Raw genomic sequence first — 26040 nt, forward strand, 5'->3', positions numbered from 1 at the left:
TCTTCTTCTTCTTCTTCTTCTTCTTCTTCTTCTTCTTCTTCTTCTTCTTCTTCAGAGAGACAGAGAGAGAGAGAGAAGAGAGAGGGGGGTGGAGAGGGGTGGTAGGGTGAGACAGATTCTAAGAAGGACCCAAGTCCAGCAGGGAAACCTACCAAGGGCTCAATTTCACAACCTTGAGAACATGTGAGTTGAGCTGAAATCAAGAATTGGAAACAACTGACTGAGCTACCCAAGCATGTTTACTTACTGCTTTCAATACCACTTTTATAATATAACAACTTTTTATTTTATAAGATTTGTCTTTTCTCATTCTCTTGTCATGACACCAATTTAAGCTTAAGCCAATTTCACAATTTTTTATTAGTTTCAGAAGTAGAATTTAGGGATTCATCAGTGGCATATAACACCCAGTGCTCATTAGATCAAGTGACCTCCTTAATGCTCATCACCCAATTATACCATTCCTCCACTCATCTCCCTTTCAGCAGCCCTCAGTTTGTTTCCTACAGTTCAGCATCTCTTATGGATTGTCTCCCTCTCAATTTTCTCCTTATTTTATTTTCCTTCCCTTCCCCTATGTTCTTCTGTTTTGTTTCTTAAACAGAGGCAAGGTTACTTTCTAATATGGATTCTCTGCTTTTCCTAGTGACAGGACAGTGATTTGATAAGGTTGGCAATATATTCAGATGAAAACATCAATATAGGGGTGATCAGGTGCCTTGGTTTACTGTTGTTATGATAACCAGTGACCACAGACTTGGTGGCTTAAAAAGAGCACAAAGAAAATACCTTACAGTCTTGGAAATCAGAAGTCCAAAATGGGTCTTTCTGGGATGAAAGTCAAGTTGTCTGCATGGTTGTATATCTTTCTAGAGTCTCTAGGGGGAAACCCACCTTCTTGCCTTCAACTTCTAGAGGAAGCCTGCATCCTTTTTCCCATAGCCCCACCCTCATTTTCAATGCCTGCATTGGCAGGCTAAGTTGTTCTCATGTCTCATCTCTCAGACTCTTATTGATGTTGCCACCTTTTCCCATTCATGGACCCATATAATTCCACTGGCTTCATACAGATAACTTCAGCTAATCTCTATTTTAATGTTAGGTGATTAGCAAAACCAAATTCCTTCTATAACTTTACTTCCTTTTTCTTATGATAACCTTATGGTAACCTATTTTCACATGTTCTAAGGATTGGGATGTGGACAGTTTGGGAGGGCCATTATTCTCCCTATCATACCATGTTTGGACACAATATACTATCTGTGTTTGAACACAAATGTGCCCAAATATACGTGAGCTGAAATCTGTTAGTGGAGTTTCTAGGTAAATATGCATTTTCCAAATTGGAAAAAGAAATAGATCCTCATGGAACTAGAGGGTATCATGCTTAGCGAAATAAGTCAATCGGAGAAAGACAACTATCATATGATCTCCCTGATATGAGGGAGAGGAGATGCAACATGGGGGGTTGAGGGGGTAGGAGAAGAGTAAATGAAACAAGATGGGATTGGGAGGGAGACAAACCATAAGTGACTCTTAATCTCACAAAACAAACTGAGGTTTGATGGGGGGAGGGGGTTGGGAGAGGGGGGGTGGGGTTATGGATATTGGGGAGGGTATGTGCTATGGTGAGTGCTGTGAAGTGTGTAAACCTGGCGATTCACAGACCTGTACCCCTGGGGATAAAAATATATGTTTATAAAAAATAAATGCAATTATACCCACACATACATATATTTGTATTATACATATGTAAAAATATAGTATAGTCCATAATGATTAATAAATTATGGTGTAGTCATTAAGCCACATTTAAAATAAATGAAAAAAGATGATTCATCACAAAAAAAAATAGATCCTCAAAATGGTGAATAGGTGTTTTCTAATCTTTTTTCTCAAAAAGTACCACTTTTGACAGTAACTCATGGTTTAGAGTCCTTCATGGAAGTCCAGGGGTCTGATGAAGAAACAATCCCAACATGGCACAAAAAACAACCAATATTGAACATGTTGAGGAGACTGAGAGGAACAATTACACTTTACCCACCTACCCTCTAACTCAAGGCAACACACTCAGTGCAACAGGAGATCTTCTTGGCCAGGAATTTCTCCTATGGATGAATGTGAGTGTGTGAGTGAGTCCTTGGCTTTCCCAGCTGTGCAGGATGCTGTCAGTGACACCCACTTCATTCTCAACCCACACAGAAAACTGTCCCAGAGGCAGAGTAATCCTGGATTCACTTCCTATCCCAAGAGACCTTTTTTGGTGTCATCATGAGCTTAGGAAACGTGGTACTTAGATGGTCATAATAGTCCTCATGGATAGAGTACCTGCTCTGTTTCACAGAATTTCCTGTGAACTCTAAAATATTACTAAGTTCTCAGACAAAATCGTTATATGAAATTTCTCTCTTCTATGGGCAGGAAACAAAGACTTTAGAGGTTCATTTCCTGTCATGAGGGAAAAGAGATATCTGTCAACTTTCCTGACCACCTAAGGTCAGACCTGAAGTGGGTAGGGGATTCTGGGAGAAGAAGAACACAACTAATTCTGATACTGGACTGCAGCCTTGAAAACCAAATGTGTCTACACACCAAGATAAGGCACATCAATTACTGGGAGCTAGTTACAAATGCAAACTCTCTGGGCCACCCTAGATATGCCAAATTAGTAGTAGCACTTCCCACACTGTGACAACCAAAAATTTCTTGACAATTCCAAATGTCCTCTGGAGGCAAAATCATCCCTGGTTGAGAACCCCCGGACTATCTTGTTGCATTCCAATCAAAGTACATTAGTTCATAATGACCCAGTTCACAATTCTGAGTCAGACACTCAACCATTCCAAACCACATTTCTATAGATGTGGAAAGAGGCTCATCATTTTATGGTCCTCATAGAATGGTTTTTGCACAAAATAAAAGAAATCCAATAAGATTCTAAGCTCATCCCTTAGTGCCTTAAGTAGTCTAAGTAGATTTCTTATATCAAATATTTTAAAAGTGAAAGACTAACTGTCAACTTTTAACTTGTATTAAACATACAAAGTTCCTAATTGATTTGTAAAAAGAATTATGAATCCAAGGATTTGTTTTACCTGTGGTTTTATAGCAAAGGAACACACTCTTGCTTGTTGAAGAAGGAAGGACAAATTTTTGGAGCTGTAAGGAGTTGTGCTCCCACCACATGTCAATGGCTTGGAGACCCAAAGGATATAGTCAAGGCAGGTTTCTCAGTCTTAGATTTGAGGGAGAAAAAATTTTCACTCAGGTCTGTGGAAAGTTTCAATGTTAGAGTTCTGGAAGCCGGGGAATTTCAGGGAGTAGTAATAAACATTGCATGTGCCTGAATGCTACCTGGTCTCTTGGGAACAGAAAATCTACAGGAAAGAATTTCATCCAGTACAGATAAATTGCAATGGGATGATGTACTCAGGGGTTGGAGTAATAATGGGAAATGTGTCTAATGATTAAGGATAGGGAACAGTTACAGCAAACATTGGGAACTGTAAATATATCCTCTACTGCAGCCCCTGAGCTTGTTCAAACTTGAGCTGGAGGAGACATAGTTTTTGCTTTTGGATACCTAAGTCTGTCTGCAGGACCCATGCTTTACTACTTCCTGCCGTCCTGTCTGGGGACAGAAATTAGGTCTCCATCATGAAACATTCAGGGAGGAGTTTGGACCTCCACATGGAGACTTTCCTCTCAGAGACCCCATCCAGGTAAGTCTCAGAGCTCAGCAGGTATTTCAGGAAAGGTTCAGAGAGAATGGAAGCTGAAAGCTTTTATCAGTGTTCGCCTCGAACCCTACCCAGCCTAGCCCAGAACCAAGAGATCATTGTGTTTGTTGGTGGGTCAACTCATTCACTTATAGTCAAATAATTTAATATGTTAAAGAAATATCTGTTTAATTTGGCACAAAAATGATTTGCTATACACCCTAGATATGGTGCACTCTGATATTTTTTTATTATGCCTATTTATTCTGTTCTATTTTATTCTTACAAACCACAGCCTGGCCCACAAATGGTCCCAAGCTCAGAATATGGAAAATTCCTTTCCCACATCCTCCATTTCTGGGCTAACTCCCTGCTTCTGTAAACTGGCAACAGAATCTCTCATGGGCACAGATTCTTTCATTCCTATGCAGAATATGTATTTATTCTTATTCTTACTGGTCCTAACCAAATGATGTCTGGAGTTATGTATAACATGCACCATGCACTTACATTCTAGCAGGGAAACATACATAGAATTAAATAAAAATTACACACTGATAACTCCTACATCTAACTTATTTCAAGAGAAAGTGTCCTTTTTCTGTGGGAATGTTTAAAAAAACAGCAAAACAAAAACAGATTAATGAGGGAGATGATCCATTGGAGTCTGAAAGGGGCAATGGGATTGTGAAATTAGAGAGGAGGTGAATGATCCCAGATAGATCAGTGGGTGACTCCCAGCAGAGGGCTGCAGGTATATTGAGTCTCTGAGCCTGGAGACTGGGGCTTCAGATGAATTCACAACTCATGTTCAATGTTTGTGAAATCGATATGGGTGAGGTGGCATGAGTGGGAAGATGGTGAGAATTGAAATGCAACTGATTTCTGTGAATTGATTTTGTATCCTGCCATGTTGCTGAGTTGCTGTGTGAGTTCTCACAATTTTGGGGTGGAGTCTTTTTGGTTTTCCACATAAAGTATCATGTAATCTTCAAAGAGTGAGAGTTTTATTTATTTGCCAATTCAGATGCCTTTTATATCTTTGATTGCTGAGGCTCAAACTTCTAGTAATGTGTTGAACTTAAGTGTTGAGAATGGGCATCCCTATCGTCTTCCTGACTTTAGGGGAAAACCGCTGTGTTATTGGCCATTGAGAATTATATTCCCTATGAGCTTTTATGATATTGAGGTATGTTACCTCTATCTTAGCTTTGGAGAGTTTTAATCAAGAAAGGACATTGTATTTTGCCAAATGTTTTTTTCTGCATCAGTTGAGGGGATCGTATGATTCCTGTCCTTCCTTTACTTTTCTTGCCCTTTCTTTTCTTTTCCTTTCTCTTTTCTTTTCTTCTCTTCTCTGTTCTGTTCTGTTCTCTTCTTTATGTAGTATCACATTAAATAATTTGCAGAAGTTGAACCACCCTTGCAGTCCAGGAATAAATCCCAATTGGTCTTGGTGAATAATCCTTTTAGTGTACTGTTGGACCCTATTGGCTAGAATCTTGGTGAGAATTTTTGCTTCCATGTTCATCACCATCCCAGCCTGCCCTGGGGATGGTAGAGGGTCCACATGTTCCAGTCCTCTGTAGGGTCCTGAGGTGGAGAGCAGTCTCCCAGTAGTCCCCAGGTCACAGTTTATGACAAACCCAGCCAAGAACCCCCTCATGCATTCGCTGACTATAACCAGTTTTCCTGCTCCAATGCTTGGGAACCCTAATGGCTCAGACACCCTGGCTAATTCTGTGACTCCAGGAATCCTGAGACCATGCTGTCCCACCTAGAATTCTGCCCATTTCTACCTGAGCACCTTTCAGACAGGGATGTCTCTCTGGGGACAGGGATGGAGCAGATTTATAAGGGTTCTAACCTAGGCCCCTGGGGCTATATCACTTTCTGGAAGCTGGAATAGGAGACTCCTTCCTCCCACCATTTATCTTCTGATATCTCCCCTCAGATTCACTTCTCCGCACCTCCTACCTTTCAAAAAGTGGTCACTTTTCTATTTGTAGAGTTCCAGTATTCTTTACTTACATCCCAGGTTGAAGTCATGGATGTTCAGAATGATATGATAGTCATCTAAGTAAATTCAATGGGCGAGATGAAAAGAGGTCCCCTACTCTTCTGCCATCTTGCCTCCTCATAGCTTGAGCTTTGATTTTCTTTTTTTTTTAGATTTTATTTATTTATTTGAGAGGCAGAGATCACAAGTAGGCAGAGAGGCAGGCAGAGAGAGAGAAGGTGGAAGCAGGCTCCCTGCCAAGCAGAAAGCCCAATGCGGGGTTCCATCCTAGGACCCTGGGATCATCATCTGAGCCGAAGGCAGAGGCTTTTACCCACTGAGCCACCCAGGCGCCCCTGATTTTCTTAAAATAATAAATGAACAAATGAAAAGCAGAATGGTGAAGAGGAGTGGCCTCCAGTTAAAGAGTGAATGAATCACAGGAATAAAAGGCACAGCCTAGGGAATATAGTCAGTGATATCAACATAGTGTTGTGTGGTGACAGATGGAAGCTCCACATGTGGTGAATACAGTGCAACGTTTAAACTTGTTGTATCACTGTGTTGTGCACTCGAAAGTAATATAACATACTGTGTCAACCACACTCAAGTTTTAAAAATTAATTTTAAAAACACCAATCTTTTCTCAAAGCCTTCACACTGTTCCATTGTTTGGCACATACTTCCCTGGATAATCTTGTTTCTCCTGCTGTTTCTCCTTTGGAACCTCTGTGGAAACGTGTGCTTGTCTACCCGAGAAACCAGTAAGAAAACAACACTTCCATGCACTTTCCCTCATACCAACATTTTCTTCATAGCACCTATCACCTTCTGATATTCTATCTGATCTTCTATTTGCTTACCTTCTCCATCCTTAAACTGTGCAGACTTTTTAATTTTGGGGACACCTATACTCTTTGCCTGGACATGAGAGAGTACTCAAGTTTATTCCTCAAACATGTGACAGAATTTGTATTTGAAAGTATAGGACACATGACTACTTGGGGAAAAGAGCATGTGTGGGATGTCCATTCCTAATCAGAGCTGGCATGGGAGGGGGCGTCCCAACAAGGGACAATTTCTGTACAAAACCTGTGTATATTCACTTTTGAATGTAAAATACAAACTGTGTAATTTCAATGATATTTTTAATGTTCATTATTGAAAAAATTAGTCATGTTAGTTTTTGTTTCCTGGGAGTCACCTCTACCACATAAAACCAGGAAATGATACCAGAATTTCAGTTTCTTCTTTTGGGATTTCCAGAGAAACCAGAACTGCAGCCCCTCATATTTGGGCTTTTCTTCTCCATGTGCCTGATCACTGTGTTTAGAAACCTACTCATCATCCTGGCCATCAGCTTTGACTCCCATCTCCACACTCCCATGTACTTCTTCCTGGCCAACCTATCCTTTGTAGACATCTGCTTCACCTCCACCACCATCCCCCAGATGCTGTGGAACATCCAGACTCAGAGCAGAGTTATAACCTATGCAGGCTGCATCACTCAAGTATACTTATTCTTACTCTTTGCAGGATTGGATCCATTTCTGCTTGCTTTGATGGCCTATGACTGATTTGTGGCCATCTGTCACCCCCTGCACTATATAGTCATCATGAATCCCCAGGTCTGTGCACTGCTGGTTCTAGTATCCTGGATCATGAGTGCTCTGAATTCCTTATTACAAAGCTTAATGGTATCATGGCTGTCCTTCTGTATATTGGTGGAAATGTCCCACTTTTTCTGTGAAATCAATCAGGTGGTCCGACTTGCCTGTTCGGACACCTTTCTTAATGACATGGTGATGTATATTGCAATTACACTGCTGGCTGGTGGACCTTTCACTGGGATCCTTTACTCGTATTGTAAGATAGTTTCCTCCATACTTGGGATCTCATCAGCTCAGGACAACTATAAAGCATTTTCTAATGTGTGTCTTACCTATCAGTTGTCTTCTTATTTTATTGTACCAGCCTAGGAGTGTACCTTAGCTCTGCTGCTACCCGGAGCTACCAAGCAAGTGCAGTGGCCTCAGTGATGTACACGGTGATCACACCCATGCTGATCCCCTTCATCTACAGTCTGAAGAACAGAAACATAAAGAGGGTTTTGAAAAGAATCATTGGAGTTCCACTGATGTAAAAGAAAATTGTTTTAGGCATGAAGAAGTGCCCATGATTGCAGGGATCAGAGCCCCAGAACCAGGAATTTACATTTTTTTAATCATTTTTTTAATTTATTTTCAACATAACAGTATAAATTGTTTTTGTCCCACACCCAGTGCTCCATGCAATCCATGCCCTCTCTAATACCCACCACCTGGTTCCCCCAACCTCCCATTCCCCACCTCTTCAAACCTTTCAGATTGTTTTTCAGATTCCATAGTCTCTCATTGCTCACCTCCCCTTCCAATTTCCCCCAACTGCCTTCTCCTAACTCCCCATATCCTCCATGCTATTTGTTATGTTCCACAAATAAGTGAAACCATATGATAATTGACTTTCTCTGCTTGACTTATTTCACTCAGCATAATCTCTTCCAGTCCCGTCCATATTGCTACAAAAGTTGGGTATTCATCCTTTCTGATGGAGGCATAATACTCCATAGTGTATATGGACCACATCTTCCTTATCCATTCGTCTGTTGAAGGGCATCTTGGTTCTTTCCACAGTTTGGCAACCGTGGCCATTGCTCCTATAAACATTGGGGTACAGATGGCCCTTCTTTTCACTACATCTGTATCTTTGGGGTAAATACCCAGTAGTGCAATTGCCAGGTCATAGGGTTGCTCTATTTTTAATTTTTTGAGAACTCTCCACACTGTTTTCCAAAGTGGCTGCACCAACTTGCATTCCCACCAACAGTGTAAGAGGTTTCCCCTTTCTCCACATCCCCTCCAGCACATGTTGTTTCCTGTCTTGCTAATTTTGGCTATTCTAACTGGTGTAAGGTGATATCTCAATGTGGTTTTAATTTGAATCTCCCTGATGGCTAGTGATGATGAACATTTTTTCATGTGTCTGATAGCCATTTGTATGTCTTCATTGGAGAAGTTTTTGATGTAGTGTTCAATGATTCATTAGTTGTGTATACACCCAGTGCTTGTCACATCACATTCCCTTCTTACTTTATTAAGTATCTGCACTATCTTATATATACACAGTTTTCCCTTTGTCCATTTTCGTGCAATCCCATAATTTTCCCCCTTTTGGTCAAAAATGCTGGGGAAATTCTACATCTTGTATGCAGCAAGTTAGAATTCTTTTTTTTTATTTTTGTTATTTTTTAAATTTCTTTTCAGTGGTCCAGAATTCATTGTTTATGCACCACACCCAGTGCTCCATGCAATACATGTCCTCCACAATACCAACCACCAGCCTCACACAATCTCCCACCCCCCTTCCCTCCAGAGATCTCAGTTAGTTCCTCAGAATCCACAATCCCTCATTGTTCATCTCCCTCTCCAATTTCCCCGACTCCCTTCTCCGCTGTAAGCTCCCATGTCTTCCGTGATATTCCTTAAGCTGAATTCTTTTTTTTTTTTTTGATGGTACTTTTATCATAGTCTTCCTGTGTGACATTTTTTATTACTTTTCAGCATAACAGAATTCATTGTTTTTGCACTACACCCAGTGCTCCATGCAATCCATGCCCTCCATAATACCCACCACCTGACTCCCCCAACCTCCCACCCCCCGATCCTTCAAAACCCTCAGATTCATTTTCAGAGTCCATAGTCTCTCATGGTTTATCTCCCCCTCCAATTTCCCTCAACTCCCTTCTCCTATCCATCACCCCTTGTCCTCCATGTTATTTGTTATGCTCCACAAATAAGTGAAGCCATATGATAATTGACTCTCTCTGCTTGACTTATCTCACTCAACATAATCTCTTCCAGTCCCATCCATGTTGCTACAAAAGTTGGGTATTTGTCCTTTCTAATGGAGGCATAATACTCCATAGTGTATAGGGACCCCATCTTCCTTATCCATTAGTCCGTTGGAGGGCATCTTGGTTCTTTCCACAGTTTGGCGACCATGGCCATTGCTGCTATGAACATTGGGATACAGATGGCCCTTCTTTTCATTACACCTGTATTGTTGGGGTAAATACCCAGTAGTGCAATTGTAGGGTCATATGGAAGATCTATTTTTAATTTCTTAAGGAAATTAAGGAATATTAAGGAATCTCCACACTGTTCTCCAAAGTGGCTGTACCAACTTACTTTCCCACCAACAGTGTAAGAAGGTTCCCCTTTCTCCACATCATCTCCAACACATGTTGTTTCCTGTCTTGCTAATTTTGGCCTTTCTAACTGGTGTAAGGTGGTATCTGAATGTGGTTTTAATTTGAATCTCCCTGATGGCTAGTGATGATGAATATTTTTTCATGTGTCTGATAGCCATTTGTATGTCTTCATTGGAGAAATGTCTGTTCATATCTTCTGCTCATTTTTTGATATGATTATCTGTTTTGTGTGTGTTGAGTTTCAGGAGTTCTTTATGGATCCTGGATATCAATCTTTTGTCTGTACTGTCATTTGCAAATATCTTCTCCCATTCCGTGGGTTGCCTCTTTGTTCTGTTGACTGTTTCCTTTGCTGTGCAGAAGCTTTTGATTTTGATGAAGTCCCAGAAGTTCATCTTCGCTTTTGTTTCCTTTGCCTTTGGAGACATATCTTGAAAGAAGTTGCTGTGGCTGATATCGAAGAGGTTACTGCCTATGTTCTCCTCTAGGATTCTGATGGATTCCTGTCTCACGTTGAGGTCTTTTATCCATTTCGAGTTTATCTTTGTGTATGGTGTAAGAGAATGCTTGAGTTTCATTCTTCTACATATAGCTGTCCAGTTTTCCCAGCACCATTTATTGAAGAGACTGTCTTTTTTCCACTGTATATTTTTTCCTGTTTTGTCAAAGATTATTTGACCATAAACTTGAGGGTCCATATCTGGGCTCTCTACTCTGTTCCACTGGTCTATATGTCTGTTTTTATGCCAGTACCATGCTGTCTTGGTGATCACAGCTTTGTAGTAAAGCTTGAAATCAGGTAACTTGATGCCGCCAGTTTTATTTTTTTTTTTTTTCAACATTTCCTTAGCGATTCGGGGTCTCTTCTGTTTCCATACAAGTTTTAGGATTATTTGCTCCAGCTCTTTGAAAAATACCGGTGGAATTTTGATCAGAATGGCATAAAAAGTATAGATTGCTCTAGGCAGTATAGACATTTTAACAATGTTTATTCTTCCAATCCAAGAGCATGGAATGGTCTTCCATCTTTTTGTGCCTTCTTCAATTTCTTTCATGAGTGTTCTGTAGTTCCTTGAGTACTGATCCTTTAAAAGTGAAATATCAGCTGATTTCAAGAAGAAAAATTAGATTAATCCTCTGAGCATAAGCCAGGTGGAAGTAAAGGAAATGAGAGCATTAATTGACAAATTCCAGCTTGTTAAAACCCATAGGTCCAACAATTAAGAAAGTTTCAAAGCAAGTGTGAAACCAGGAAAATATTTGGAACACATGGTCTACTACAAAGCATGAAGTGTAGACATGTAAAAAGTTCTTTTACTTTTTTTAAATTTTACTTTATTTTTTCATTGCTCCAAGATTCCTTGTTTATGCACCACACCCAGTGCTCCAAGCAATACACGCCCTCCTTAATTCCCACCACCAGACTCACTTAAGCCCCTGACCCCTCCCTTCCAAAACCCTAAGTTTGTTTCTCAGACTCCACAGTCTCTCATGCTTTGTCTCTCTCTGATTTCCCCCAATTCAATCTTTGTTTCCTTATCCTAATCTCTTCCATGTTATTCCTTATGCTCCACAAGTAAGTGAAACAATATGATAACTAACACACATAGACCAATGGAACAGAGTAGAGTCCAGATATGGACCCGCAACTCTATCATAAAATAATCTTTGATAAAGCAGGAAAAAATATCCAATGGAAAAAAAGCAGTCTCTTCAATAAATGGCTCTGGGAAAATTGGACAGCTATGTGTAGAAGAATGAAAGTTGACCATTCTCTTACTCGAAATGGATAAAAGATCTCAACATGAGGCAGGAATCTATCAGAATCCTAAAGGAGAACATAGGCAGTAACTTCTTCAACATGGGCCACAGCAACTTCTTTCAAGACCTGTCTCCAAAGGCAAAGGAAACAAAAGAGAAAAATGAACTTTTGGGACTTCATCAAGATCAAAATCTTCTGCACAACAAAGGAAACAGTCAACAAAACAAAGAGGCAACCCATGGAATGAGAGAAGATATTCCCAAATGACACTGCAGACAAAGGGCTTATATCCAAGATCTACAAAGAACTCCTCAAACTCAAGACCCAAAAAACAGATAATCACGTCAAACAATGGGCAGAACACATGAACAGACACTTCTCCAAAAAAAAAGTTATTTTAAATCAATTAAAATAAAAATACCTAAGATGAGGAATGATCTAAGGATGCAAACCAAAACTATAGGAAGAATACATGGGAATAAATATATAAACATGAAAATGTGCTAATCTTAGTAAGGATTAAATGAAGTGAAATTATAATATTAAGGAAACCTTAATAAATATCATTGTGGGGTTGGACTTACTTCTAAGGCTGCAGCCCCCAGAGAGAGAACATTTCTCTTTATATAATTTGGCTGGAGGCAACATAAGGTGATCCCTAGGAGACCATCGGAATCAGGCAGCCCTCCACAGACCTTAGAAGGGGTGAGACTTTTCAGCACACCTGTGACCTTGAGTGAGTCAGCCAGATACCATAAACTGTGCCTCCTCTTCTGTAATAAAATGGGAATGACTACTTCAAAAACTAATGTGGAAAGAACCAAAATGCCCTTCAACAGACGAATGGATAAGGAAGATGTGGTCCATATACACTATGGAGTATTATGCCTCCATCAGAAAGGATGAATACCTGACTTTTGTAGCAACATGGACAGGACTGGAAGACATTATGCTGAGTGAAATAAGTCATGCAGAGAGAGTCAATTATCATATGGTTTCACTTATTTGTGGAGCATAACAAATAGCATGGAGGAAAAGGGGAGTTAGAGAGGAGAAGGGAGTTGAGGGAAATTGGAAAGGGAGGTGAACCATGAGAGACTATGGACTCTGAAAAACAATCTGAGGGGTTTGAAGAGGTGGGGGGGTGGGAGGCTGGGGGAACCAGGTGTTTGGGTATTAGAGAGGGCACGGATTGCATGGAGCACTGGGTGTGGTGCAAAAAACAATGAATACTGTTACGCTGAAAATAAATTTTAAAAAATGAAAAAAAAACTAATGATGTGCTCTATGTTGGCTACTTGAACATATTAAAAAAAGAAAAAAAGGGGGGAATGATACTAATCACATAAGTGTAATTTGAAAACTTACATGAGATAATAGGTATAAACACTTAAACAGTGCTGGTGGAGTGCTATTGTTATTGTTTGTTATTAATATCCATATCAATGACCAAATTTCTTGGGCCCCCTGGGTGGCTCAGTTAGTTAACCTCCTGACACTTGATCGCAGCTCAGGTCTTGATCTCAGGGTCCTGAATTCAAGTGCTGCCTTCAGCTTCATGCTGTGCATGGAGCTTGCTAAAACAAACAATTATCTTTTATGGTGGGTTTTTTGTCTGGTTTGGGGATCACAGTAATGCTGCCCTCATAGAATGAGTTTGGAAGTTTTCCTTCCATTTCTTTTTCTTGAAACAGCCTCAGAAGAATAGATACTCTTTAAACATTTTAGAATTCCACTGTAAACCCTTCTGGCCCTGGAATCTTGTTTGTTGAGAGATTTTTTATTACTGCTTCAATTTCTTTCCTGGTCATGGATCTGTTCAGGTTTTCTATTTCTTCCTGTTTCAGTTTTGGTAGTTAATGTTTCCAGGAATGCATCCAATTTTCCAGATTACCTAATTTGTTGGCAAATAATTCCTCATAATATTCTCTTATGATTGTTTGTATTTCTTCGATGTTGGTTGTGAACTCTCCAATTTCATTCATGATTTTATTTTTTTTAATCATTTCATTTAAATTCAATTAGTTAACATATAGTGTACAATTAGTTTCAGAGGTAGAGGTCAATGATTCATCTGTTGCATATAAGACCCAGTGCTTATTACATCATGTATCCTCCTTAAACCCCATCAATTACCCCATTCTCCCACCCATATCCCCCCTAGCAACACTTTTTGTTTCCTGTAGGTAAGAGGTTCTTATGGGTTGTCTCCCTCTCTGATTTCATCTTATTTCATTTTTCCCAACCCACCCTTATGATTCTCAGTTTTGTTTCTTAAATTCCACATATGAGTAAAGCCATATGATAATTGTCTTTCTCTGACTGACATTTTTTTTTTTTTTAGTGATGGGTATTTTTTTTCTCACCATAGCACATATGTCCATCACCCAGCTACTCCATCACTCCTACCCCTCTCCCCTACAGCAACCCTCAGTTTGTTTCCTGAAATTAAGAGTTTCTTATAGTTTGTCTCCCTCTCTGCTTTCATCTTGTTTCATTTTCCCTCCCTTCCCCTATGATCTTCTGTCTTATTTCTCAAGCTCCTCATATCACTGAGAGCATATGATAATTGTCTTTCTCTGATTAATTTATTTTGCTTAGCATAATACCCTCCAGTTCCAACTATGTTGATGTAAATGGTAAGATGTCATCCCTTTTGATGGCTATATATATACAATCTCACATCTTCTTTATCCACTCATCTTTCAATGGACATCTGTGATCTTTCCATAGATTCACTATTGTGGATAATGTTGCTGCAAACATTGTGGTGCAGGTGTCCTTTCAGATCACACTTGTATCATTTGGGTAAATATCTAGTAGTGCAATTGCTGGGTCATAGGGTACCTCTATATTTAACTTCTTGAGAAACCTCCAAACTATCTCCAGAGTTGCTGTACCAGCTTACATTCCCACCAAAGGTGTAGGAGGATTCCCCTGTCATCATGCACTGAAATAAAGTTCTCAGACACCAATCTGAGTGGCTGTGGAGGGCTGCCTCTGCAAGGGAGAGCACCAGCAGCCGAATCCTGTGCAGAGCTTTTTTTTTTTTTATCTGAAAAGCAAGGAGAGATACTTCAAAGCATGGGAAAGAAGTACAAATGGATAGTAAATATCTTGAACCCGTAAAGCAGGCCAGGACTCTGTCCAATGTGTAGGCACTCAGGGAGCCAACCATGGGATAAGGGAGGAGCAGGATATTTGGGCTAGCAGTTGCCAAATGCAGGAAGGAGTACTGAGGATTACAATCCTTAATAGCTCTTAATCTATGCCTGGGCTCTGGGGATTTAGGGATCCTGCTCCTGCCAGGCCATTGCATTCAATAGCCCAAAAACGGGAACACTGCTGACATTTCAGCTGCTTCCACAATCACCCCTTAGGGCTTACAATATATTTTCTAAGAATAATTCCACATTCCCCTTTCTCCTCATCCTCACTGACATTCATTGTTTCCTGATTTGTTAATTTTAGCCATTCTGACTGGTGTGAGGTAGTATCTCATTGTGGTTTTGATTTGTATTTCCCCAATGCCAAGTGATGTTGAACACTTTTTTCATGTGTCTGTTGGCCCTTTGTATGCATTCATGATTTACTTGTTTGGGTGCTTTCTTTTTTTCCTTTTGATCAATCTGGCTAGGGTTTTATTGATCTTATTAATTCTTTCAAAGAACCAATTCCTAGTTTCATCAATCTATTCTAATATTTCTTTGATTTATGTATCATTGATTTCAGCTCTAATCCTTCATATTTTTCTTCTGCTACTGAATATAGGTTTTATTTGTTGTGTTTTTTTTTCCACCTCCATCAGGTGTAATGTTACGTCTTGTATTTCAGACTTTTCTTGTTTCTTGAGAAAAGCCTACATTGCAATATATTTCTCTCTTAGGACTGCCTTTGCTGAAATCAAAATATTCAATGTGGAGGCGCATGATGTGTGTGTGTGTGTGTGTGTGTGTGTGTGTGTGTTTATACACGTTTCTTTCAAATAAACGCTGGCACTCATATACACACACAGAGATTCATTATTAGGGTATCTTTCATATCACAAGCAAACTTTAGAGAAACTAAGATAGGATAAGAATAAAAATAATGAAATTTTGGATTAATGTGAAAGTAAAACTGTGTAAAAATTTGGACACAAAGATTTAACATAGAACAAGTGGCCCTAATGATTCAATTTTTCTATCTTAATTCCTGTAAGTGAGTATGATTCATGGCATGGAAGATTTTTTTTCTGTACCAGCTATTGGGGTTGAACAACTCCAAAGTGACTTCAGATTTCTTCTACTTAAACTGGGATCTCAATACCAAATATCCTTATACAAGATAATATAAATGAATAAGAGCCAAGGCAGAATTCATTGCCCTTGAACAAAGTGTTATTGGATAAATATCTGGATTCGATTTTTGTTGTGGTTGTAACAAACTACCATGGTGCTGCCTTAAAAAAAAAATCAATTTATTTTCTCATAGTTCTGGAGGTCACAAGTCTGAAATAGGTCTCCCTGGGCTAAAATCACTGTCTGCAGAAGAGTGTTCAGTCTGGAGCTTTGGGGGTGAATATGTTTTCTTGTTTATTCCAGCTGTAGAGCCACCTGTACTCCCTGGCTCATGTGTCTTCCCTTTATCTTCAAAGCCAACAACACAGCACCTCAAAATCTTTCTCTAACCCTAAGGATTCTGTCTCCCACTTCCACATTTCTATTGTCTCTGTAATCTATTGAGTCCACCTGGGTAATCAGAATAACTTTATCTTAGGGTCAGCTGACTATTAATGTTAATACCATTTGCAACTTCAATTCTCTCTTGCCATGACAAAAGACATATCCACAGAGTCTGTAGATTAAGATGTGGAAATATTTTGGGGACATTATTCTGCCTACTGAAAGTCTTTTTTAGAGGTATATTTTCTGTCCACTTAGGAATCTTCATTTTGAAGAATCAAACACAGAATTTATTTCAGACTCCAGGGTGAATACTTAGACTTTTCATTCAAAACCACACATGAAAAGGAACACATGGCTTATTTATTAATATCACCCCAAAGATATAACTGGTAAAGTAAACCCTCAACTAAAACAATTCAATATCATCTCAAGGTTAAAGGCATGTGCAAGGAGTTTAGATCTCCAGAAGGCAGGCAAGTTCGCGAGAATGAGGACTACAAAACTGAATTCATCTGACTTCTAATCTGGCCTTCTTGGAGCAGAGTCTCAGCAGGGAATGTTTCCTTTATGTCCACATCAGTGGCCCACTGAGAATGAAGTGTTCTGTGGTGGAAGTAACAATGGAAACAGTGCCTAATGATCAGACACAGGGAGCTATAAATATCTCCTCTGCTGTAGACCTTAAGCAAGAGAATCCTTGGACTCACCAGGACATGGTTGTTGCTTTTGGGTTCCTAAGTCTGGCTGGGGGACCCATGCTTCACTGCTTCCTGTTATCCCTTCTGGAAACAGAACTTTGATCTCCATCATCACCCATCCGGGGAGAAATTGGGGCCTTCACATAGAGACTTTCATATTATAGACAACATCCAGTTGAGTCTGAGAGCTCAGCAGGTATTTCAGGAAAAGGTTGGAGAGAAAGGAGTCGAATAAGTTTTGCCTGAGGTCACCTAGGACTCATTTATAAGGTAGACTCATTTATAATTATTTATGTAGTGTGTTGAAAAGAGAAGTGTTCATTGGACTCAGCAATACAGACATTGTTGACAATATGTGGTTAGAATGGAAGACCAGTTAGATGAGACAGAGAAAGGGAATAGAAGACCTAAAGTTGTTACAATTAAATTAGAATATATCCAAGGAGTTTGCAGGTAAGTGGAGCAGGAAAACAGAGTATTAGGATTGGAGATGTGAGCTGTGAGCTTTTTACCATGTGGTGGTTTTGAGTACGTTCTGTATTTATAGAAAGCCCCAGACCCATGCAGGCAGCTATTTCTTTGCAACAGCAGTTCTATATTTACATCCATTTCTCAGCATCTCAATAAAGGTGAGTATTCACATAAAAATTGTATTTAATATACAAAAAGGGTATGCTAACTCGCTTCACTTTGCAATACTTCATTACCAAGGGTTGTTGAAACAATGGGGACATTTGTGAGGTGGAAGAAAAAAATTCAGCCAAATCTCTTTACTGGTGTGATAACCACTCATTTACTTTCAAGAAAGAACTATATGGTAAGCTCTTTACATATACTGATTAATGATGTCTGCCACCCTAGGAGGATGGATACTGCTATCCCCACTATTTGAGTAAGGACATTCAATTTGGAATGTATTGGTTGTCTCTCCCAAGTTCAAAGAGCTTATATGTGGTAGATATGACATTCAAAACCTGGTTTTCTGGTTCCAAAAGTTTTGAATTTAAAAACATTTGAAATTGTCTTTTATTATTTCATCTTTAAAAATCCCCATTACTTTGAAAAAAATGGATGGTACTTTGATAGGAATTGCATTAAATGTGTAGATTGCTTTAGGTAGCATAGACATTTTCACAATATTTATTCTTCCCATCCAGGAGCATGGAACATTTTTCCATTTCCTTGTGTCTTCCTCAATTTCTTTCATGAGTACTTTATAGTTTTCTGTGTATAGATTCTTAGCCTCTTTGGTTAGGTTTATTCCTAGGTAACTTATAGTTTTGGGTGCAATTGTAAATGGGATTGACTCCTTAATTTCTCTTTCTTCTGTCTTGTTGTTGGTGTAGAGAAATGCAACTGATTTCTGTACATTGATTTTATATCCTGACACTTTACTGAATTCCTGTACAAGTTCTAGCAGTTTGGGAGTGGAGTCTTTTGGGTTTTCCAATTATAGTATCATATCATCTGCGAAGAGTGATAGTTTGACTTCTTCTTTGCCAATTTGGATGCCTTTAATTTCCTTTTGTTGTCTGATTGCTGAGGCTAGGACTTCCAGTATTATGTTGAATAGCAGTGGTGATAATGGACATCCCTGCCGTGTTCCTGACCTTAGTGGAAAAGCTTTCAGTTTTTCTCCCTTGAGAATGATATTTGCAGTGGGTTTTTCATAGATGGCTTTGATAATATTGAGGTATGTGCCTTCTATCCCTAAACTTTGAAGAGAAATGGAACAAATAATCCTAAAATTCATATGGAACCAGAAAAGACCTCGAATAGCCAAAGGAATATTGAAAAAGAAAGCCAAAGTTGGTGGCATCACAATTCCGGACTTCAAGCTCTATTACAAAGCTGTCATCATCAAGACAGCGTGGTACTGGCACAAAAACAGACACATAGATCAATGGAACAGAATAGAGAGCCCAGAAATAGACCCTCAACTCTATGGCCAACTAATCTTCAACAAAGCAGGAAAGAATGTCCAATGGAACAAAGACAGCCTCTTCAATAAGTGGTGTTGGGAAAATTGGACAGCCACATGCAGAAAAATGAAATTGGACCATTTCCTTACACCACACATGAAAATAGACTCAAAATGGATGAAGGACCTCAATGTGAGAAAGGAAACCATCAAAATCCTCAAGGAAAACACAGGCAGCAACCTCTTCGACCTCAGCCGCAGCAACATCTTCCTAGGAACATCGGCAAAAGCAAGGGAAACAAGGGCAAGAATGAACTATTGGGATTTTATCAAGATCAAAAGCTTTTGCACAGCAAAGGAAACAGTGAACAAAACCAAAAGACAACTGACAGAATGGGAGAAGATATTTGTAAAAGACATATCAGATAAAGGGCTAGTGTCCAAAATCTATAAAGAACTTAGCAAACTCAACACCCAAAGAACAAATAATCCAATCAAGAAATGGGCAGAAGACATGAACAGACATTTCTGCAAAGAAGACATCCAGATGGCCAACAGACACATGAAAAAGTGCTCCATATCACTCGGCATCAGGGAAATACAAATCAAAACCACAATGAGATATCACCTCACACCAGTCAGAATGGCTAAAATTAACAAGTCAGGAAATGACAGATGCTGACGAGGATGCAGAGAAAGGGGAACCCTCCTACACTGTTGGTGGGAATGCAAGCTGGTGCAACCACTCTGGAAAACAGCCTGGAGGTTCCTCAAAATGTTGAAAATAGAACTACCCTATGACCCAGCAATTGCACTACTGGGTATTTACCCTAAAGATACAAACGTAGTGATCCGAAGGGGCACGTGCACCCGAATGTTTATAGCAGCAATGTCTACAATAGCCAAACTATGGAAAGAACCTAGATGTCCATCAACAGATGAATGGATACAGAAGATGTGGTATATATACACAATGGAATACTATGCAGCCATCAAAAGAAATGAAATCTTGCCATTTGCGAGGACGTGGATGGAACTAGAGGGCATCATGCTTAGCGAAATAAGTCAATCGGAGAAAGACAACTATCATATGATCTCCCTGATATGAGAGAGAGGAGATGCAACATGGGGGGTCGAGGGGGTAGGAGAAGAGTAAATGAAACAAGATGGGATTGGGAGGGAGACAAACCATAAGTGACTCTTAATCTCACAAAACAAACTGAGGGTTGATGGGGGGAGGGAGAGGGGGGGTGGGGTTATGGATATTGGGGAGGGTATGTGCTATGGTGAGTGCTGTGAAGTGTGTAAACCTGGCGATTCACAGACCTGTACCCCTGGGGATAAAAATATATTATATGTTTATAAAAAATAAAAATTTAAAAATTTAAAAAAATTGAAAAAAATATATATGTATAATGACAAAAAAAAATCCCCGTTACTGTCCTACATTGTGTATTTTCTGTTCTAAATTGCAGGTTTATTCCTTTTGCACATTTTTCTAGAGTAATATATTTTGACATCATAAAAATACAACTCTTTCCTTGTTTGGATGCACTTTTTTCCTTCGTTGTTAATTATTCTGAGCATCAGGGGATATGACCCGGGGCTGGAATGCTGCCAGAACCAGGGAAGATTTCTGCACATCACAGTCTCTCAGGGACTCCACGAACTTATTAGATTTCTTTTCCCCCTTGTGGCCATTTCCTCCTCTCTGTATTTCTGGAATTGCTTTTTTATGTTCTGTAAGTACAGGACACAAGATTATTGTATTAAAATGGAGTTCATGTTTCCATGTCCTTCAGAGGCTTATTAACTAGAATTTATGTACTATTTACACATTCTTCAGAGTAACGGTAATCTGATGTTGACAGCTTGCCTTGTGCCATTTCTTTCAACATTATTGTGCCCGGGGTGAGAAAAGCATGATAGTAACACAGTGCCAGGAGGTCAGAATGCACTTTGTGCATCTGTGTGTGAGTCGTGTGTGTGTGGGTGCATGTGTGTGTGTGTGTGTTGTGGGGCTTAAACAATCATCAGGGCAATGATACCTGAGTTTGTATACTGCAGTATGTGACCCTTAAATGCCATAATGTTAACCAACAGATGGAGATAAGGAAGGGATCTATCTCCATTCCCAGAACTCTTTGAAACACAATTAATAAAATGCAAAGAACATCGTGTGAAGGAAGTATTCCCTCTGGCAGGAAAGCCATCTCCTTCCTCAACATTCTCTGCCACCACCTGTCATCACTCTCCCTCTTGCTCATTCTCTCACACATTGACTTCATTTTGATATTTGCATATGTGAAGTAAGTGCCTTCTGCAGGGTCTTTGCTCTGTTTTCTCTGCTGACACACACCTCTCCTAGATATCCTCCTGCCTCATGCTTTGTCTTTCTGGAAACCCCTGTTAAAATGCCACCTTCTTTGTGGATCTTCCTGAACTCCTATTAAAACTTAGCACTCTTCCCATATACTCCTTTTTATACTGATTATTTTTTCCTCCATAGCACCACCTGTCACCATCTGACATGGTAGATGATTTTATTTTTTTTCTCTATCTTCTTTCTTCATCATTGGATTCTATAGACATTTCTTTGTTCTCCATGTTTTTATTAAATTCCAGTTGGTAAGAATACAGTGCAATATTAGTATCAGATATAGAACTGAGTGATTCAATACTTCTGTACAACATCTTGGTGCTCATAACCACAGGTGCCCTTCATCACCATCAACTATTTCACCCATCCCCCAACCCACATCTCTCCAATAACCCTGTTTGTTCTCTATAGTTAAGGGTCTTCTTCCTGATTTTCCTCTCCTTTTTCCCTTATGTTCATTTTCTTTGTTTCTTAAACTCCACACACAAGTGAAATCATATAGTACTTGTCTTTCTCTGACTGAGTTATTTCACTTACAATAATACTCTCTAACTCCATCCAGGTCATTGTAAATGGCAAGATTTCATTCCTCTTAGTGGATGAGTATTATTCCATTATATATATATATATATATGCCCCATCTTCTTTTTTTTTTAATTTTTTATTTTTTCAGCGTAACAGTATTCATTATTTTTGCACCACACCCAGTGTTCCATGCAATCCGTGCCCTCTCCAATACCCACCACCTGGATCCCCCAACCTCCCATCCCCCGCCCCTTCAAAACCCTCAGATTGTTTTTCAGAGTCCATAGTCTCTCATGGTTCACCTCCCCTTCCAATTTCCCCCAACTGCCTTCTCCTCTCCATCTCCCCTTGTCCTCCATGCTATTTGTTATGCTCCACAAATAAGTGAAACCATATGATAATTGACTTACTCTGCTTGACTTATTTCACTCAGCATAATCTCTTCCAGTCCTGTCCATGTTGCTACAAAAGTTGGGTATTCATCCTTTCTGATGGAGGCATAATACTCCATAGTGTATATGGACCACATCTTCCTTATCCATTCATCCATTGAGGGGCATCTTGGTCTTTCCACAGTTTGGTGACCGTGGCCATTGCTGCTATAAACATTGGGGTACACATTGTGCCCCATCTTCTTTATCCATTCACCAGATGGTGGACATTTGGGCTCTCTCCACAGTTTAGTTATTGTTGATAATACTGATAGAAACACCAAGGTGCATGTATTGCTTTGAATTAGTATTTTTGTATCCTTTGGGTAAATACCAAGTAGTGCAACCTAGAGAATAAGAGAAGATATTTGCAAATGACATAGCTGATTAAGGGTTAATATGCAAAATCTATAGAGAAGTTTTGAAACTCAACAACCAAAGCACAAATAACTGGTTAAGAAATGTGCAGAAAAAATGAATAGACAGTTTTCCAAAGACATACAGATGGACAACAGACTCATGAAAAGATGCTCAAAATATCTCATCATCAGGAAAACAAAAATCAAAATTGCAATGACATATCACCTCATACCTGTCGCAAAAGCTGAAATTAACACCACAGGAAACAACAGGTGTTGCAGAGTAAGTGGAAAAGAGGAACCCTCTTGCACTGTTGGTAGAAATGTAAAATGTTGTCGGAACTCTGGAAAACAGTATGGGATTTCCTCAGAAAGTTAAAAATATAACCTTATGATCCAGAACTTGCACTGCTAGGTATTTACCCAAAGAATACAAAAGTACTAATTCAAAAGGGATTCATGCACCCCAGTATTTAAAGCAGCAGTATCTATAATAGCCAAATTATGGAAGTATCCCAAGTGTCCACGGAGAGAGGAATGGAAAAGAAGAAGTTGTATATATAGTAGTCAGCCTAAAAGAGAATGAAATTTTGCCATTTGCAATGACACCAATGGATCTAGAGAGTATCATGCTAAGTGAAATAGATCAGTCAGGGAAAGACAAAGACCACATGATTTCAGTCATACGTGGAATTTAAGAAACAAAACTAATAAGCAAAGGGAAAAGGAAAGAGAGAGGAAAATCAAGAAATGGACTCTTAATTAGAGAGACACACCCCTGGTTACTAGAGGAAAGATGGTGGAGGATGGGGGAAAATAGGTGATGGGGATTGAGGAGGGCACTTGTACTGAGCACCAGGTGTTTTATGGATGTATTGAATCACTTTATGATGAACCTGAACCTAATATTACATTTTCTGTTAACTAACTGGAATTAAATAAAAACCTAAAAATGGATAAAGAAGATATGGTCCATATATACAATGGAGTATTATGCCTCCATCAGAAGATGCATACCCAATTTTTGTATCAACATGGACAGGATTGAAAGAGATTATGCTGAGGGAAATAAGCCAAGCAGAGTCAATTATTGTACGGTTTCACTTACTTGTGGAGCATAAAGAATAACATGGAGGACATTAGGTGAAGGAGAGAGGGAGTTGGGGGAAATTGGAGGGGGAGACGAAGCATGAGAGACTGTGGACTCTGAGAAACAAGCTGAGGGTTTTGGAGGGGAGGGGGATGGGGAGTTGGGAGACCCTGGTGGTGGGTATTAAGGAGAGCATGTATTGTATGGAGCTCTGGATATGGTGCATAAACAATGAATCTTGGAACACTGAAAACATAAAATAAATTTTTTAAAAACCTAAAAATGAAAAAAATGTAATAAATAAATAAATGAAGTCCATTTGTTGAAAATTATTATGTTATTTTTCTTTCTTTCCTGGTAGTCAACTACACCACAGGGAATCGGGAAATGATACATGGATTTCAGAATTTATTCTTCTGGGCTTATCAGAGGAACCAGGAGTGCAGCTGCTCATATTTGGGCTTTTCCTCTCCATGTACATGATCACTGTGTTTGGAAACCTGCTCATCATCCTGGTTGTCCATTTTGACTCCCACCTCCACACCCCCATGTACTTCTTCTTGGCCAACCCGTCCTTTGTGGACGTCTGTTTCACCTCCACCACCATTCCTAAGATGCTATGGAACATCCATACTCAGAGCAAAGTCATAAATTATGAGGGCTGCTTCAGCCAGATTTTTTTTTTCATTCCGTTTGGATGCCTGGACAATTTACTCCTGATGTGATGGCCTATGACTGGTTTGTGGCCATCTGTCATGCCCTGCACTATACAGTCATCATGAACCCCCAGCTCTGTAGACAGCTGGTTCTGGTGTCCTGGGTCATCAGTGTTCTTAATTCCTCATTACAGAGCTCAATGCTGTTTCAGCTGTCCTTCTGTACAGAGGTGGAAATACCCCACTTTTTCTGTGAACTCAATCAGATGATCCATCTTGCCTGTTCTGACACCTTTCTTAATGACATGGTGATGTATTTTGTAATTGTGCTGCTGGCTGGTGTTCCCATGACTGGGATCCTTTACTCTTACTCTAAGATTATTTCCTTCATATGTAGAATATCATCAGATCACGGCAAATATAAAGCATTTTCCACCTGTGCATCTCACCTCTCAGTTGTCCCCTTATTTTATTGTACAAGCCTAGGAGTGTATCTTAGCTCTGCTGCTACCCAGAGCTCCCATACAAGTGTGGTGGCTTCAGTGATGTACACAGTGTTCACACCCATGCTGAACCCCTTTATCTACATCCTGAGGAACAGAGAAATAAAGAGGGCTCTAAAAAGAATCACTGGGGTTCCAGTAACATAAGAGCCAATGGTCCTGTGACTGACGAAGCAACCATAACTTCAGGGCTCACAGTCTCAGAGCTGGAACTGCTATTCATTGACCAGCCTGTGGAAATAGAATCTGCTCCTTCCGTTTATTTTCTGGAAATTCCATTTGTTTGAATTCAACTTCTCTACACATTTTTTTATTTTTATTTTTTTATTTTCAGCATAACAGTATTCATTGTTTTTGCACCACTCCCAGTGCTCCATGCATTCTGTGCCCTCCCTAATACCCACCACCTGGATCCCCCAACCTCCCACCCCCTGCCCCTTCAAAACGCTACATGTGCTTTTGATTCAACATGAGTCCTGCACCATCAGAATTTAAATTCTCACTAATTTTTGGAATATAATTACATTCAGTAAGCTGCACATATATTAAATGTACATTTACTGAATTAAAAGGATTATACTTGAATTAAACATACACACTGTGTGGGTTCATTTGTCATAACTTGAAAAGAACCACAGGAAGTAGCATCTGCATTTTCATGTTATTGTTAAAAATGTAATTCACGGGCACCTGGGTGGCTCAGTGGGTTAAGCTGCTTGGGTCATGATCTCAGGGTCCTGGGATCGAGTCCCACATCGGGCTCTCTGCTCAGCAGGGAGCCTGATTCCCTCTCTCTCTCTGCCTGCCTCTCCATCTACTTGTGATCTCTCTCTGTCAAATAAATAAATAAAAACTTTTAAAAAGAAAGAAAAATGTAATTCATGGGGGGACAAGATGGCGGGGAAGTAGGAGGAGACACCATTTCAACCTGTACCCTAAAGTGAGCTGATTACCTTCCAAAGAACTCTGATCACCCATGAAATCAGCCTGAGATCAGAATTGTACACATCTGGATCTCTACAGGAGCAGAAGACGCCAGTGGGCAGGTAAAGTGGAGTGGGAACGTCGGACTCATATC

General features: G+C 39.7%; 2 pseudogenes; both read left to right on the forward strand.

Annotated features, from left to right (window-relative positions):
* The first annotated feature begins 6940 nt into the window (after window positions 1-6940).
* LOC125083394 (olfactory receptor 7A10-like) lies at window positions 6941-7864 on the forward strand (annotated as a pseudogene).
* Window positions 7865-24186: 16322 nt separating this feature from the next.
* LOC125083399 (olfactory receptor 7A17-like) lies at window positions 24187-25732 on the forward strand (annotated as a pseudogene).
* Window positions 25733-26040: the final 308 nt, after the last annotated feature.

This window comes from Lutra lutra, chromosome 1, assembly GCF_902655055.1.
Source record: "Lutra lutra chromosome 1, mLutLut1.2, whole genome shotgun sequence".
Classification (NCBI taxonomy): domain Eukaryota; kingdom Metazoa; phylum Chordata; class Mammalia; order Carnivora; family Mustelidae; genus Lutra; species Lutra lutra.